Source organism: Anas platyrhynchos, chromosome 20 (genome assembly GCF_047663525.1).
Source record: "Anas platyrhynchos isolate ZD024472 breed Pekin duck chromosome 20, IASCAAS_PekinDuck_T2T, whole genome shotgun sequence".
Classification (NCBI taxonomy): Eukaryota; Metazoa; Chordata; class Aves; order Anseriformes; family Anatidae; genus Anas; species Anas platyrhynchos.
The window spans coordinates 14,054,214-14,072,263 of NC_092606.1; the positions used below are offsets into that span (position 1 = coordinate 14,054,214).

The 18,050-nt window shown below is 42.6% G+C and overlaps 1 long non-coding RNA gene across 1 annotated transcript; it reads left to right on the plus strand.

Annotated features, from left to right (window-relative positions):
• Window positions 1-1,487: 1,487 nt before the first annotated feature.
• LOC139999129 (uncharacterized) lies at window positions 1,488-3,626 on the plus strand. Its single transcript, XR_011804233.1, has 3 exons — window positions 1,488-1,585; window positions 2,141-2,213; window positions 3,547-3,626. It is a non-coding gene; the product is annotated as an uncharacterized lncRNA (long non-coding RNA).
• Window positions 3,627-18,050: the final 14,424 nt, after the last annotated feature.

Here is an 18,050-nt window from a genome sequence, read left to right on the forward strand (position 1 = left end):
GCACTGTGCTGGACACAGCAACAGACGCACCATAAGCCAAAGTCAGACAATAAGCCAAGGTGTGTTCACGTGTGGTTTACTGTGGTTTAACGTGTGGTTTACGTATAGAAGAAAGTTTTTGCTTAGTGGTGAGTATACTGCAGATTTGCTGCATTGTTCTAAATTAAATAGCAAGATAAGTGATGGCATCGTAGGCTGGGAAAATATTTCTAGAGTATCAGCGCATTTTGAGCATCATTTTAACTGTTTATGCAAACATGAAGATTATTAAAATCAGTGTTTATTTATGTCTGTATGTAAACAGGTGATCATGTTGTATAGCATGCAGTAAATGGTTTGTGAATGCTGCTTGAAGAATGAAAAGAGTAAGTCAGCTCCACAAGGAATAAATGAATTTTGTTTATTTGTGCAATGCAGAGATTAGAATTAGACCAACAGCATGGAACCAAAGTCTTGCTGTGTGCCTTTTATCTGTAGGACAGTTCATGGAGGCTTCAGCAGCCCTATCTGTTTTCTAGCAGTCTGAAATGTCCTCTGTGGTGCTGCACCCAGTTGAAAGCCTGCACTGATTGTGCTGAACTTTCCTAACAGGAGGCACGGGTCCTTCGTCGGACGCTGGCTGGGGATGTATGCTGCGATGCGGGCAGATGATGCTGGCCCAAGCACTGATCTGCAGACACTTAGGGAGAGGTGAGTGCTGGTCCTGAGGGAACTTCGGTATTGTCTGCAGACGCTTCTTCGTAAGTACTCCATTAAAAGCACAAACCCTGAATTTATTAGTGAGACTTTCTTTGATGCCCTGGTAACAGTTCCTAATGAATCAATTCATATTCAGCTGGGTGAAATCATCCCAGCCTGAAGCAGAGAAATAGGCATAGAAGGAGAACAAATGGGGAATCCTGTCGCCATTATTTTATAAACCTTTTAGTGTAACACCCAAGTTGAGGCCAAGGGAAAACCTGCCACCGTGGGACAGTGCTCTTACCCTTCTCTTCACTACTCACTTGTCAGCAGCACGAGGTCCAAACCCCCCTGGTGCAAGCTCTTAAGCATGCATGTCACATCCCAGGATGCTGCCAGTGGAGTGTTTGGACTTTCTGTATGGATCTTATGTTGTTATTTAATGGGTGCTTAGAAATCCAACAAGGTCTAAACACAGCCTGTACTTTTAAATAATCTTGGAAGCTCAGAGATACTGGAATGGCTATCAACACGCAGCATGATCCGTCAGAATATGTTTGCAGTTGATGTTTTTGTTTTGTTTTATTTTCCCTGTTTTTACAATCTAGCCTATGATGATAAAGGGCAGCTTGATGATAAATAACAAGCTTGGAATTCTAGGAGCTCTACACAAAATGTAAATATTCGAGATGAATTGAAATGTCTTTTAACATCTCATTATAAAGCTTTCTGCTGTCTAGACATTTGATCAGTGTAATGAAAACGTCACCATTTTTTATTCTATATCAATTTTTCCTTTCAGATTGGCAATGGGAAAAACACAAAAAACAACCAGAAGAATATCACAGAATCCTACGATGCTTTCTCGACAGGAAGGCTTGCTGTTATTCAATCCACCAGATGGGTAAGAACAAACATAAACTTTCAGGTTTTTTCCACTGAAATTTCTACTGTGTTGAATCACTAATTTGCAGTATGTTAATTCATAATTTTAAAAAGTGGATGTGAAGACAAGGTGTATGCTTATACAAAAATAAAAAGGTATGCAGATGGGCGCAAAGACTAGTAGTACAGAAACATTCCCTGAGACCTAAATAAAGCCATGTACTAGAATGTAGCTCTTGATAAACTCTGTAAGCCTTGGGTACCGGAGTCAGTAATGTTAGAATAGACAGTCTTGTAGCTTATTGCTGTAATTTGTAATAAAGGGCACTAACATTTGTTAACTTGTAATTCTCATTGTAGTTTAGAAGCCTTTTGTTTATTAAAGAAACTGGCACTCCCTAAGTTTTGAAAAGAGCATAGATTGAGAAAATAATTGTTATTGCTAAATACAGATTGCAGTTACTCTAGAATGTTTGACAGTCACAGTATTTACTGTATATTGTTCCCACATTCTTTATGGTCTCATTTTTCTTTGATTTTGTGTACGTGTGTCTTTTTTTCACTATGAAAACAGCACAGGTGGGTGTTGGAGAGGGGAAGTCAATTGGAGAATGGTTTGGACCAAATACAGTTGCTCAAGTACTAAAGTAAGTGAGATCATACCAGTCTCATTCAGAACGTACTCCCCTGGGGCAGCCAAGAGAAGGCCCAGGCAGAGTTTTGAAGGCTGCATCTCCCCCTGTCCCACAGTCAGGAATGTACTTGCCATCTATTTACAAGTGCAGCATGGAATGTCATGCCACAGCTCGGTGTGCAGGTACTGAGTTGGGAATGGGTGACCTCTAAATTTTAATAAAGGAAGAGCCTGAGGAGAAGAAACTGCAGGAAAGTCTCCTGCTATGCCGTCTGCATGCCCTCACCAGTCACACCACAGATGTATATTCCTTTCTGCACAGTGGCACAGCTCTGGCAGGTCGAGAGTGCCACCGTGTAGGTCGGAGTGGTGGTGTGAAACATCAGAGAGAAGCCATCTCGGCTGAGGAGGGAACTGAGCTGCAATTCCTCCCTTTCTGAGCAGCAGTTCTGCCAGCAAGGCTACTGGATAAAGATGGGCAGCTCCTCATAGTCTGGGAGCCACACTGAAAGGAACTGAGGCTGCTCAGTTCTCCAGGGGTACGTGGAGGTGTCTTACCTCAGGCAGGGGCTAGGCTACAGGTCCTGCGAGCTCAGCAGCAAGTCTTTGACACCCTGGAACAGGCACATGATCTGAAGAGGGAGGGGAGCTGAAGCATGCCCTGGACTCCAGATCTTTCATGGCCAAGTTTTTCATGGTGAAACGCTCACCCCCATTTCTTTCTGGCTTATTTGAAACAGCTAATTCTGCCAGTGCAGCTTAAGAGAGTAGCTCCCTTCCCCAAAGGTTTGGATTTTGCAGAAGTGGACATAAAACTGTGTGCTGCTGTCTCCCACTGAAGTTTTGGTGCCCCAAACCCTTAGCTGATTTAGCTTTTAACGCCCCATTTCTGCTGTGCACGCAGGCTCAGGCAGAAGTAATTCCACTGAATTCAGTGGAATTTCTTAAGCAAAAAGTAATCTGCAAAACTGGCATAGGAATTTTTTTCTTTTCCAGATGAGAAAAGACACAATTGGGCAAGAACCCAGTGCAGAGACTGTCGAGTGCAATAAAAAGTAATAAACTTGATGTAGTTGAACTGTTACTGTCACTGCACTTAGCAGTAAGACAAAACAGTTTGCACATGGTGCAGCGCATATGTTTTTCCTGGTACCACTCAGTACCTATTTTTCTAAAGATATTAAACATTTAATGTTTAAAGTTTTCTTTTTCTTACATGGAGACTTTAAAAAATGCAGAAAGGATGTTTTTTCTTAAGAAAAAAAAAATAAATAAATGGTTCTGAGTGTAAAGCTACCCTTTTGATCCAACTAGTTTATATTAATTAGTACCTTAATGTTTTCTAGGAAGCTTGCTTTATTTGATGAATGGAATTCATTAGCAGTTTATGTATCTATGGGCAATACGGTGGTCATTGACGACATCAGGAAGTGACACCTCATCAGTTTTCTGGTAACAGTTTCTGATTTGACTCCATTTGCCAGCATGTATCTAAACATGAACAAATACTTGGGGGGCCATGGGTTTGTCTTGCAAGGGTAAGAAGAGGGAAGAAGGACATACAAACTCAGTTGTGTTTTTTTGATCCCTGATGCCAACTTCGTGCTCACATCACTGGATGTGAAGAGCTCCTTGAAGAATTTCTACTGTCATCATTGCTGCCATTTCATTTCTCTGGCGTTTTATAGGCAAAGCTTGACACTATTAATAACATTAATAGGACATGTCACTGCAGTCTTAAATTGTCATCCCCCAATCATTGATCTAACGTCTCACTTGGACGTGCCAGCACATACTGTCTGCTAGAATTACTTCTACTAAATAGCTGTAATTGCCATGCCCGGCTCGTTTTGTCTTGGGTGCCCTATAAAGATCCCTGGCAAACTAGCTTAATTCACTACTGAGAGGAAGATCTGCTTTGTGTTCCTCTGTGCGTTGACTGATTTCTAGTTTTATTCCCGCAGAAAAAATGTGCTGGTCCCCTCCTCAGAGCAGCAGCGCGTCCCACAGCAGTGCACATTTGCACAGAAGTGCTCTTGGCCGAAGCAAGAAGGCAGGAGGACTCTGCACAGGCTGGAAAGCCCTCTTGCTTATTATACCTCTACGACTAGGGATAAATCACATAAATCCCGTATATATTGATGCATTTAAAGTAAGGTTTTCTTTCAATTCATTGCTCGTTACTGTCAAATAAGTTTGGGTATCTGTGATGTCAGTAAAGAAATGAATGACAATTTCCTTTATTCCTTTTGAACTCCTAGGAATGCTTTAAGATGCCACAGTCTTTGGGAGCATTAGGAGGGAAACCAAATAATGCCTATTATTTCATAGGATTTTTAGGTAAGGAAAAAAGAAACTTATTCCAAATGTGCAGATGATCAAAAGAGAACATTTTTTGAAGGGGAAATAGTAAGGGGTCTAAGCGTGAACCTCTAGAAGTAAAGAAAGATGAGAATAGAATAAAATAAATGAAGAAGCATATCTAAAAGAGTTTAGAAACAGTATGAGATGATCCTTAACAGGAGCAGAAAGTTAACAGCAAAGCTAGGTGTAAAAATAAGTGATGACATCAACAAGAGCAACATACTGAGAATAGCTGATAGCATTTGACAAGTGTATTGGTCAAATGTCACTTTTATTTTCTTGTATTTCAAAACTGTTTCTGATAGCAGTATCTTTTTCACCTTTTGCATACCTTCTGTTATTAAGTATTGCTCTAATTAATTTAAAATGCATTCCTTCAGATTTCACCCCACTTTGGGCCAAAATTTTGCAACCCTATTTTGTCCTTTTGTAAAACCTAACCTGTTTTAGTTCGGCTTTTTTGTTCCAATTTCTGAATGAATGCCTAATGGGATTACAGATTGCATCTGTGAACATCCTGTACCTTTTAATCTGTCAAATGTTAGTGTTTACAACACTTGAGATTTAAAAAAAAAAAAAAAAAAAAGTACTGGATCTCACATGGAAAAATAAAAGTATGCGACAAAGATAGAATATAACCAACCAAAAAATTACAGTAATAGGTGACAATAGGAAGTTATACTAAATACCCTGTGGGAAACGCTGTGTCTAAACCTTCTGATTCTCTTAAAGAATCCCTAGCTGGAAAGTCTAGATTATACTGACTGCGATGGCAATCTAATTTCTATTTTACAGTTCTGGACCAAGTGCTTATTAATGTCACTTGCTTATTTTTAACATACGGCTTTTACCCATCCAGGCAATGAGCTGATCTATCTGGACCCTCACACCACTCAAAGCTTTGTAGATTCAGAAGAAAATGGCACGGTTGACGATGAGAGTTTCCACTGCCAGGAAGCCCCACATAGAATGAAGATCATGAATTTGGACCCTTCAGTAGCTTTAGTAAGTGTCAGGAAATCTGGAATGCATGTACTTTATCTCAAAGTAATGTCTCTCTACATTGGTAAGGGCAGCAATGCATCTCCTTGAACAGAACCAAGATCACAAAGCTGTCTTCTGTGATCAGCACATAGTAGTTTGTACATAACTACATCGAGAGTCTTAGGGCAAGTGGGGAGCTGTCTGTACTGTAGGGAGCTCGCTTTGTTTTCTTTACTGAGCAGCTTTTACTTCTTTCAAGAGGCATTATAATGGTCAGAGCAAGGAACTGAAACAGGTTTACGTGTTTTATTCTATCACTACTTTATGTTTGGTCACCTCTAGACAAGTTACTTAAACTTACTTTCTATCATAAGTTGAAAATGTTTAAGTGGAATTATTGTATTTCACCCCAAATTACAAATACAAATGTATTATTTGTAATTCACCCAAAATGTCATGGGGGTACTGTGGTATTTGAAAAAATTGGATCTGATCCCATGCCAGTATCCTGTGATTGGGTGATTGGCAGTTGTCACCAGTGGGATGTGTTTCTAAAGCTTTAAACAATCTGTAAAGATACCGGTATCTGTCATTCATTCACATACCTGTTTTTTAATACTGCTGCTTTTTAGAAAGTTCTTTTGTTTTGTTTTGTTTTAATACTTAACTACGTAACTGTGCAAAATGTGGCATGATGCAACGAGACAGACAAAATCATAATGAAGAGCAAATATTTTCAGTATAGATACCAGAATGGAAATGTTCCTTAGGTGGTCCATCATCTACAAGTTTTCAGCTTCTGCTGATACCTGGACTGTAGGAACTGGGTGGCGCTCCATGGAGGAGCACACAGGAGCTGCTGCTATTTTTTGCTTGACTATTTCGTTAGGGGTTTGCAGGGCCTTGTTCTCCCCGTGGGTTCTCTCCCTAGAGCTGCCACATATTTGGAGTCTTATATCTACTGATCGTACAGGGCATTACTGTATCAGAGGTCAAACCGCCTTACCTGCTGGTACCACATACCTACCATCTGCAAAGGTAAAACTCTGTGTGTTTGTTTTTTCCCCTAAGGGCTTCTTTTGCAAAGAAGAATGTGATTTTGATAACCGGTGTAGTCTTGTACAAAAGGTAAGAGTGGGAACTTAGCATCTCGATTTGTTCTTTATAAAGTCTGGTTTTTATTGTCTGTTTTTTGTAAAATTTTCCTTTGCATTTTCCTTTGTATACAAATTGTATGAGCCATGGAGAAGAATGCATTAAAGCATCAGGGTAAGGCAATACTACTGAATTGCTAATTGGAAATTGTTCAGCACTTTACCAGCCACAAACCCTGCCAGTTGGAAAATGGGTGTAAACATCCACACTTGAAGGTGTTACTGGGTGACACTTGCTTTTAACTTCTAATTCTCACTAAATGACTAAGGTTTAACTGCCATATTGTAGTGATGTATCAATGATTTGCTTCCTGATCCTTTTTTATTGTTTGACATAATAGATTGCGTGTTCTAATTATGACTGTTAGTCCCTGCTATCTTAAAGATCTGATTCTGTAAGCGCTGCAGGCCTCTAGCTCCTGCTGATCTAGGGAGAACAGAAGGTGCTGGCTGCCACAGGAAACAGACTTGAGGATGTTTCTGCATGCAGCTGTTAAGCTAAGCACCAGACGTCTGAATGTAAAGTACCATCAACCTCTAAGGGCATTTATTTAAAAAAAAAAATCATCTAAGGAAAACAGTTTGTAAATAACTGAAATACAGGACAGAAGGTAACTTCTCTTTGAAGAGGAATAGCGTTTGGCTTCAGGAACACCTTTTTTCCTGACCAAAACCTGTCCTTCAAAATCTGATGCGTTTTTTTTTTTTTTTTTTCCCCCTTTGGAGGAGCTGATAGATCTGTCTTTTGTGCTATTGATCAACAGAAAACTTGAGGAGAGTTCTATGCAAGCAACTTTCTTTTAAAAAGCAGAAAATATTGTACATTCCTAGTGTGCTTGCTACCTGTAAACAAAATTACAGGTTTGCAGATATCAAAGCTGATATCAAAAGATGATAAGACTGATAATTTGTAGTACAGTTCAAGAGATCTGTCTTCCAGATGTGTTTTAACTAGGGATGTATTACAGAGACCATGGTGCTTGGATTTCACAGTATGTCTGTATAAAGACTTTTTTTTCCTGATGGACATGCGTAATTAAAAAACACTTTCAATTAAGCAGACACGTTTTGTGTTTGAAGCGTCTCCCGAGCCAGCTTTTAAAATGAAAGCATTCTGTCCTCAGGAGATTCTAAAGCAGCAGAGTCTACGGATGTTTGAGCTGGTCCAGAAGCACCCGCCACACTGGCCTCCTTTCATACCTCCAACAAAACCAGAAGTGACAACCACAGGAGCAGGTAAGGCACCGATTAAAAGCCTAATTGTGCAATGTTATGTTCCTCGTTAGCAAATAAAAGAATAATCACAGGTAGAATAACTATCCTTTGTGAGTGTCAAGCAATATATAGCAGGCATGTATCCAAACAAGCCATACAATTGCTAGCACAGATTTTTTTTTTCACTCTTACAAAGTACTTTTCTGGAATGCGTCTTTCAAAGTTTTTTTTTTTAAGTGAACAAAATCAGGCATGTCTTTAGAAGCATTTTTTTCTTTATCTTTTTTTACAGAACTCATTGAATCTACTGACAAGCTATTTGAATTGGAAGAAGAATTTGAAATCCTGAGTGTGTGAAGGAAACTGTGGTGACTCTTCTGAGTGTTGAATATATTGGTAATATTATTGCATTGACTTAAACAGCCATGTTAGCCCCGAAGTGCCTGAAATTATGGATAACAGAGCACAGAAATCTAGTAGCATCCAAAACTCCAAGGGCAGTTTAACACACAAGCTTCCCCGGATGGAAAGGCAGTAAGAGATCTTGTGATAAGATGCTTAAAGGGAATCTCTTTTTAACGTACCTTACCTGGAGACAAACGGGCCTTTGAGATTAAGGCAAAAATACATGTATCACTGGGCACCATGTTTGGAGAAAGGGATAACCCAAATGGATATTTCTTGCTCTCATATAATAATGCAATAGTTTAGTTCTTCAAGCAAAACAGTCTTCAGTTCAGGAGGATGTTTACTTCTGTTCCCTCCTGTGGGCTGCGTCATAGGAAAAATACATTGTCTTGTTTAAAAGATTGACTGGATCAGGAGAAAATTGTTTCCTTGTTAAATATTTTAACATGTATTTGAGCAACCAGACTTTATTACAAAAATGTTTCTGTAAAAGGAACTATGTCTAATGGACACATTTTGCAATAGCCTTCCTGTTTCTGGGAGACCTCAAGAGGAACAGGAGCCTCAAATAGTTGATACAGATCACAACCACTGTTATAGTTATGGTATATTTCACCTTGACCTTAAAATTCAAATGATTAAAACTTAGGTTATTTCTTTCCGAGTTAAAACGAGTCAAAGGTGGTTTAACTGTACCTTATTTATTTTAGAATAGATTTACACAAGTTTCTCTGTTACAGCACTTTATCTGTGCATCTAATAAATTTCTTAAGCTTTTCTTAGGTTGTATGCTGCTATGTTTGGTTAATTTGTGTGAACTAAATATAAACCAGGTGATCTTAAAACTTAATATAGAAGCGTACACAGATTACTGAATTGTTGCTTTTTGACTTCTTGCCTTTTGAAATCTGTTTTGGTAGAAGTGCCTTAACCCTACAGGTTTATCAGAACAGCCTGGGCAGTTTTATTTCTAAGGCAGAGAATCTCTCTCTAGCAGCCATAAGAAAAACAGTTCAGAATAAAGAAAGGCAAAGATTTTTAATCCATGCTGAAGTTCCTTTTCACTATCAGACAGTCCCCCTTGTGGTCATGTTGTCATGCTAGTGTAATGAACATGAATTGCAGACTTTCATCTTCACCAATAAATGACAACATAGAGAAATACTGAATATTGTCTCCTCTCACTTGCACCTCTCGATCAGGGCCACTGTTTTTTCAAACAAAAGAGTTAACGAGATCCTATTGCATCTTGTTTAATGTTTATTAACTACAGTTTGGAAACCACAAACGTAGAAAAAAAATATCATTTCCTTATTTTATTAAAACATATATAAAACATATAAAAAACATATATAATATATATATATATATAACACATATTGTGTTGTAAAGCACACAATTCCCTACCAATGACAACAAAAACATCATCTAATTGAGCATGCAGTTTTCATTAACCTGTTTGGTTTTTTTTGTTTGTTTGTTTTTTTACAAATACCCAACAACACATACACATGTGTTGTGTTGTGTTTTTTTCCATCATTTCTCACTGAAGCAATACCCATCCCGTATCAGATCTGTGTCATTACTCTAATTTTTGTTCCTAATGTACTTGAAAAACTTCTTAACTCTATTGATTGCAACAGTGGAATTTTTTCCCTCCGATCTTAACTCCATTTATCAATTACTTATTCTCTTAAAATTCTGCTTTTAAGAGATGGTTAGGTATTCACCATCTCTCACTCTTATTTATAGATTTTCTTTTCTTTTTCAGTAGTTCAGCCCTAGTCAACTCGGAGGTGTCATGTATTTGGCAATTTTATTTATGGTAGCACTCCCCTCCCCTCCCCTCCCCTCCCCTCCCCTCCCCTCCCCTCCCGTCCCCTCCCCTCCCCTCTTTTGCCTCCTCTCCCCAATTTTGCCTCCCCTCCCCTCCCCCCCATCCCCTCGCCTCCCCTCCCGTCTCCTCCCCTCCCCTACACCCCCTCCCCTATTCTCCCTGTCCCTATACTCTGCTACACTCCCCTCCCCTATACTACCCTACACACTCCTACACTCCCCTCCCCTATCCTACCCTAAACTCCCGTTCGCTACACTACCCTACATTACCCTATGCCCCCCTCCCCTACACTCTCCTACACTCCCCTCCCGTATCCTACCCTAAACTCCCCTAAACTCCGATCCCCTACACTACCCTATACTCTCCTATGCTCCCCTCCCCTCTAACACGCTACCCTACCCTACCCTACCCTACCCTACCCTACCCTACCCTACCCTACCCTACCCTACCCTACCCTACCCTACCCTACCCTACCCTACCCTACCCTACCCTACCCTACCCTACCCCACCCTATCCTACCCTATCCTATCCTATCCTATCCTATCCTATCCTATCCTATCCTATCCTATCCTATCCTATCCTATCCTATCCTATCCTATCCTATCCTATCCTATCCTACCCTCCCCCTGCCCTCCCCTCCCTTCCCCTCCCTTCCTTTTATTCCCTCCCCTTCCCTCCCCTCTTGTCTTCTTCTCTCCTCTCTTCTTTCTTTCGGGTAACTTCAAATCGCTTCAGTCGTTCTCATAGCTCCTGTTTCTGGCTGATTCACGGGAACCCATCAGCAGCAACCAGAAGCGCTCCAGCTGCTGTGTCACTGGTCGAGCAACAGTCTCCAACTGGGAATCGCTGACTTCGTTGTGTGGCTCAGACAGGTGCCTTGCAGTTCCACCGTGGCCTGGACGTTTCCTCTTGCTGTGTCCCCACCTACAGCGCACTTCTGCTTAGAAGCAGCAGCAGGCTTTGGAAGATGTCCCACTCCTTCCATTTTCAGTGGTTTAGCTTGGCTAGCCGGGTGGTGTCTGTCAATAGAAGACAACAACGAGATTTGGGTTAGAAACAGCTAACTGAGTAGTTCCTTTGCACAAGGGCAAGGAATATCTACCCCTTCCTACTGGAGGCTGCAGTGTCAGAGATAATGACGGGTCCTTCCGAGAGCTTTGAAATATCCCTTGGGGATGCTGAGTCCAGAGGACCAGAGCAAACCTGTCTAAAGTACACCGTGGAATCACTCGGAATGACTTCCTAGCAGAAGCATGTGTCTGATACGGCTTCAGCTGCTTGCAGTGTTCTTCTTCACCTCCTACCTAAATTCAGATGAGAGATCTCAATGAAGATGGAAAGGTTGAGAAATAGAGAAATCACTGATGTGCTTTGAGAACTTCTAAGGACTGAGTACTGCATCAATCCCATGTTGTAACATTAAGGATTGGTTAGAAAAGCAAACGTTAAAAACAAGGAAAGGGGAAGAACAAGTAAGCTTTCTTAAAGTATCTATTCTATTTAAGGTATCTTTAAAGAAGTAAATAAGTACTGAAATATATATGCAGATAGAGAGAGAGAGAGAGAGAGAGAGAAAGAGAGAGATACAGAAACCTAAGAGTCTGCTGTGCAGGTTAGCTTCTTGCTCTCTTTTCTAAAAGTCACAGTGAATGCAGCATCTGTGTGCGTTACAAGCATTACCCTCAGTCCAGCACAGGTACACACGAGAGGTCAGCCTGCAGGTTGCGGAGGCAAAGCAACTGCTCTGGCTGGATGTGAAGAGCCAAGACAGAAGTTGCTGTCAGGGAAAAGATACACAGAGGGGATGAAAAAGACGGAGTGTGCTTCCGACCTTCACAACTTCTAAGCAAGCGGAGATGAGGTTGTGGAAGAAGCAAATAAGCTGTTGATCTAGAAGCAGCCTGAAGATTGTCCTTAAGCAGGGCCTTGCATTCTTCATTTTTACAGCATTGCTTGCCTTCAAGTGCACGACGATGATTTTATGAACTTTCTACCACTACAGAAATGCACCGGATTCTTTCACAAAACTTACGGGTGGTACTTGGCAATATTGGTCAGCATTCTCTATTTCCTTCTTCATCTCAATTCTCTTTTGGCCTGTGAAGCTTTCCAGATCAGAGGAGAAGATCCACGGTAATACGGAGCTTTGGATACTGCAAAGGAAACGAAGAATCCTACTGACAACTCTTTTCAACCTCGCCTGCAAGCATCACAGAAAAGAACACCGAAAGAACACCGCTTTATCATGGGAAGCATAAATTGGAGCATAGGTGTCCTATAGCTGAAGCGAGGTGAAGCAGGTTCCACACAAGGTGAAGGAGCACACCCATAAGCATTTCCATAAAGCCGTGTTTTCAAACAAAGGGTTAAGATTTAGATTTTCTTACAAGTGAAGAATGAAGAAATAAAAGAAAAAGAAAATTACCAGGACATCCAGTTTTCCTCTAGCTTGCTTTGCTTCTTTCCGAATCTGAGTCTGGAGTGACAGTCAGGGAGCAGCGTTGTGCAGAAATGCCAAAGCCTCCCCAGCTGGTTGTACCTTCATCAGCAAGGGCTTTGATACTGCTGCCTCCTCAGCAACATCAGCCATTTCCGAGGAAAGCTGGTGTCCATCAGGTCAAATAGGAATGGGAAATCCCTCTTGCCACAACTTCACACTCACACCAGAGTTGGCAGGACAGGCCGATGGACAGAGAAGCGTCTGCAAGGGTGTTAGAAAACAGACTTCAGATTTCCGTCAACCCAGGAAGAATTACTTGCTCATCCCTTCAAAGTGAACTCTGAGTAGAAGGAGGGGATCCCAAGCTGCATTCCTGACATCTATGCTGCAAAGTCATCCAATGGGACATGTTACTGGACCAGCCTGTTACGAACAGAAACAGGACTTTGAGGTTATGCTGTTGGATTAGAATTAAGCTCAAAGAGTTAGTCCTTTGACGTGTTTTTGTTTGCAAGTGTTTTCACTGCTTCCCAGACAATGTCTCCAGCAAGCTAGCTGCTTGCTTCATTTGTTCTGTTCTGTTCTGTTCTGTTCTTTTTGATTCTGTTTTGTTTTGTTTTCTCAGCCAGGATTCTTAGAGAAATGAGATTAAAGTGATCATATTGTATGTCCACCCATCCCTCCCTCCCCTTCGCTTGTCCAGAGCTTTTACCTCGTCCAGCAGCTTGAATGAACTCGGTCCTAGGTGCAGTTGTGTCCAAGCCATTCTGTTCCTAGACGTGTTGTGAGAACAGACAGCTAAGTAGTGGGGAGAGGATGTGCTGCTGTCTGCAGTGTGACCTCAGCGCTTACCAAACAGTAGGGAATACACAGAGAAGGGCCTTAGGAGAACTTCAAGCCCCAGATACGTTTTATGTGGAAACCATATTTCCCAAGATAACACTGGACACAACTGCATAATCAAAATGGATTCATTTCTTGGTTCATTCAACTCCTAGGTTTTAGTTTTAAAACATGTCTGTCTTGGCTTAAAGCACTCTTCTAATCTCTATTTCCAGTTCCTAGGATTTCCTGAAATAGCTCATCCCATTTTTTTCTTTGTACACTCTCCCAGCCTCTTTGTTTTCCTCTCCCCAAGAAACTTAGCACTGCTCTCTTCATACTTGACAACTAGATATGGAGCTGTATCAGCCAGAAGGAAGTTTCCTTCACACTTTCTGCTTCTTACGGTATCTGGGCTCTTACCTTTACACTTACTCACCCTTCCTACATTAGCACAAAGAAAGCTGTTTGGGAGATCTGATGTCTTGTTTTCCAGAAACTGCCCTGAATCACCTTTACGAGAGCTGTCCCACGCTGCGAGCACAAGTCTTGCAGTCTGGCCAGATATTTGCCTTCTAAGTCAATAACCAAATCTGTTACAAAGGTAAGAACATGTAATTAATGGAAAGGAAATCCTTTTATCCTTTCATTTTGATCCAAATTCACTTTTTTTTTTTTTTTTCTAGTCCAAGAATGAATCGTGGAGAACCACCAAAACTCAGGTGAGAAATGAAATGACAAATGTTAAGGTCAGGAAGCTTGCCCACTGCCATTGCTACCCTGAAAGCAGATGGAGTGCATCTTCATACGCCACAGCCTGAGACACTAGTCGACAGGCCAGCCCGTGTGAGGAAGTCCATTGCTGCCTGAATTTTAACATGACAGGGGGACTCTTAAGCCTCTTGTTTATGCTTTAGTACTTGCGGTCTATGGGAGGACCACAGCACACTCTTCTCTGTCTCCCCTTATTTGTTGATCGTCTGTAGGAAGAAGAGAACGTGCAGAGGCCCTCACCCGTACATTGGGTCTGTTCTCACTCTGTGCAGCTCCATCATTGAGCAAAGTACCAACCTTGAGGCTTCTGTAAGGACTTGACACAAACTACAGAATACTACAATGAAGCATTCACAACAAAACCACATTTTTTTCCGCAGCCAAGCATCAAAACACTTACAGAAGGGCATGGTCCCTCTCTGTGCACCTCAAGGGGAGATCCACAAATCCTCACGTGGTTTCATCGCATCCAGCACCCTTCTCTGTGCCTCCCAGCTAAACGTGCACAGAGGCAGCTGTTGCCAAAGTGCTGTGGTGACACAATTCAGTTCTGTTTCTGAAGTCATCACCGCAGGCGCCTCCCAGTGACGGCACAACACTCTCTGTTGCTAATGCGTCTGTCTCAGAAACAGCTAGGGAAGTACCACTATGCCCAAACTGACTTGAATTAGAGTAGTTCCCAAATTGTTCTCTGCTCCCCTACATCTGTGGAAGGTGTGTGATCAATCTTTTCCTTGAGAAAGGACTACAGAGCAAAAGAGCTTGATTCTGAGACGTTGCCCGTCCTTGTAGAGCAGTTCACCTTTGATTTCCATGTCAGAAAAAAGAAGGTGAAATCAACAATTCCCTTCCTCTGAGCTGGGAATAGGAAAGAAGCCCAATTCTCCAGGAAGCCTTCAAAAGGAAACTCTGCATTTCTTTCTTAAACACCTTGTTTAATTTCTTGAAAGAAATCTTTCCCAGGACTTTGCAACTGCGGTGGTTCGAAGCGGGTGGGCAGCTGAGTTCCACCACGGCCGCTCTCTCACTCCCCCTCCTCAAAGGGAAAGGGGGAGAAAATACGATGCAAAGGGCTCCAGGGCTGAGATAAGGACAGGGCGATGGCTCAACAAGTATCGTGACGGGCAAAGCAGACTCAGCACAGTGACCCTCAGGGTCCCTCCCTGCCCCTGCTCCCCGTGGGGTCCCTCCCATGGGATGCCGTCCTTCCCCAGCTGATCCCACACGGGCTGCCCACAGGCAGCAGCTCCTCAAGCACTGCTCCCACACGGCTCCGTCCCACGGGCTCCATCCATCCATCCATCCCCCAGGAGCAAACTGCTCCAGCACGGGTCCCCCACGGCTGGGCGGCAGCTCCCCCCAGCCCCCCTGCTCCTGCGGGGGCTCCTCTCCATGGCTGCAGCTGCGGCCCGGGGCCTGCTCCTGCGGGGGCTCTCCACAGGCCGCAGCCTCCTCCAGGCCACAGCCACCTGCTCCACCGGGGGCTCCTCCACCCACAGGGGGGCAGCAGCGTGGAGATCTGCTCCATGGGGGACCCATGGGTGCAGGGGGACAGCCTGCTCCACCAGGGGCCTCTCCCTGCACAGCCCGCAGGGGAACTGCTGCTGTGAGCCTGGAGCACCTCCTGCCTCCTGCTGCACTCACCTTGGGGGCTGCAGGGCTGCTTCTCACTCCTTGCTCTTCCAGCTTCTGTTGTGCAGCAGTATTTCCCCCTGCTTACATCTGCTCTCCCAGAGGTGCAAACAACATCGCTTATTGGCTCAGCTCTGGCAAGCGCCGGGGCCCTTTTGGAGCTATCTGGAGCTGGCTGTTGTCTGGATTGTTCTCACAGACGCCATCCCTGCAGGCCCCTGCTACCAAACCCTTGCCACGTAAATCCGATCGAAGTGTATGCAGCAATTACAAAGCCGCTGTGCTTTGGGCTGTCACGATCCTTCTGCAAGTGCAGGGGAGGTGCAGGGTTGCTTTGCATTTCCAAAAGGAGGAAGAAAGCCTCCAACCCCACTGGACCTCAGCCACTTGCAGGATCCAAGCAACGCTCCCCACTTTCAGTTATCTCCCTCCCATGCACACAGTGGGAGCAAGGTTGAACAAGCACATTTTTGAAAATGTTTATCTTAATGAAGAATAAAAGAAGTCTACAACACCCAATCCCTCTGTGCACCCAAGGCAAAAATCGTGGACTATTCTGCCTCAACACTATTTTCAGACCCAATTTGTCAAGTCATCTAGCAGAGGATTTCTCTCTTGTTTACTCACTAGCTTAGTAGAGCGCCAGTTTACATAGGTGCTGGAGCAGATTCCTCAACCATCTGAAGGGACTTGATCCCAGAAAAGTTCAAAACTGCAGATGACTCATGATTTTGTGGTGAAGCATCTATTAAATGAGAGCTGTTCCGCTTAGGGCACAGTGAGACAGTGTGAGAAGAACCCTGTATCTCACTGATTGAGGCTTTATAACTCTACAGAATTGTCAGTCAACAATAAATGGAAAGTGCAGGAGATATGTTCTTTCTTCCTCCTTTCCCTGCCATACATTAGCAGAGAGATTGTGGTGGGATATAGGTTCAGAGCCTCACAGAAGAAGGATTTGAACCCAGGCTCTCCACAGTCTGCACCACTGCCTTCCTGATGGCTTTTGACTATTTTATTTTATTTTATTTTATTTTATTTTATTTTATTTTATTTTATTTTATTTTATTTTATTTTATTTTATTTTATTTTATTTTATTTTATTTTATTAGTATTATTCTTCTTCTTTTTCTGGGTGGTGTCTAAGTCTTGGGGGGAAGAACAAACTGTGGGAGGAGGGAATGCTACTACTGTCTGTGACAGTGGTGATTTCTGGACAGTGTTAGCAACAGAGCTTCTGCAGAGAAGAGAAAATGCCAGGCAGTCTCTGTTGGTATTCCATGTACTGAGTACTGAGTGCAGTTTTGGGCTCCACAGTATAAGAAAAAGACATAAACCTGTTAGAGAGTGTCGAAAGAAGGGCAACAAACAAGAGGGTCTCTTTTAACAGGGGGATTGAGGTTTGTGGCAAGGTTTTGGTAGCAATTTAGGGGCTGCACTGTGCTGGACACAGCAACAGACGCACCATAAGCCAAAGTCAGACAATAAGCCAAGGTGTGTTCACGCGTGGTTTACTGTGGTTTACGTGTGGTTTACGTATAGAAGAAAGTTTTTGCCTAGTGGTGAGTATACTGCAGATTTGCTGCATTGTTCTAAATTAAACAGCAAGATAAGTGATGGCATCGTAGGCTGGGAAAATATTTCTAGAGTATCAGCGCGTTTTGAGCATCATTTTAACTGTTTATGCAAACATGAAGATTATTAAAATCAGTGTTTATTTATGTCTGTATGTAAACAGGTGATCATGTTGTATAGCATGCAGTAAATGGTTTGTGAATGCTGCTTGAAGAATGAAAAGAGTAAGTCAGCTCCACAAGGAATAAATGAATTTTGTTTATTTGTGCAATGCAGAGATTAGAATTAGACCAACAGCATGGAACCAAAGTCTTGCTGTGTGCCTTTTATCTGTAGGACAGTTCATGGAGGCTTCAGCAGCCCTATCTGTTTTCTAGCAGTCTGAAATGTCCTCTGTGGTGCTGCACCCAGTTGAAAGCCTGCACTGATTGTGCTGAACTTTCCTAACAGGAGGCACGGGTCCTTCGTCGGACGCTGGCTGGGGATGTATGCTGCGATGCGGGCAGATGATGCTGGCCCAAGCACTGATCTGCAGACACTTAGGGAGAGGTGAGTGCTGGTCCTGAGGGAACTTCGGTATTGTCTGCAGACGCTTCTTCGTAAGTACTCCATTAAAAGCACAAACCCTGAATTTATTAGTGAGAC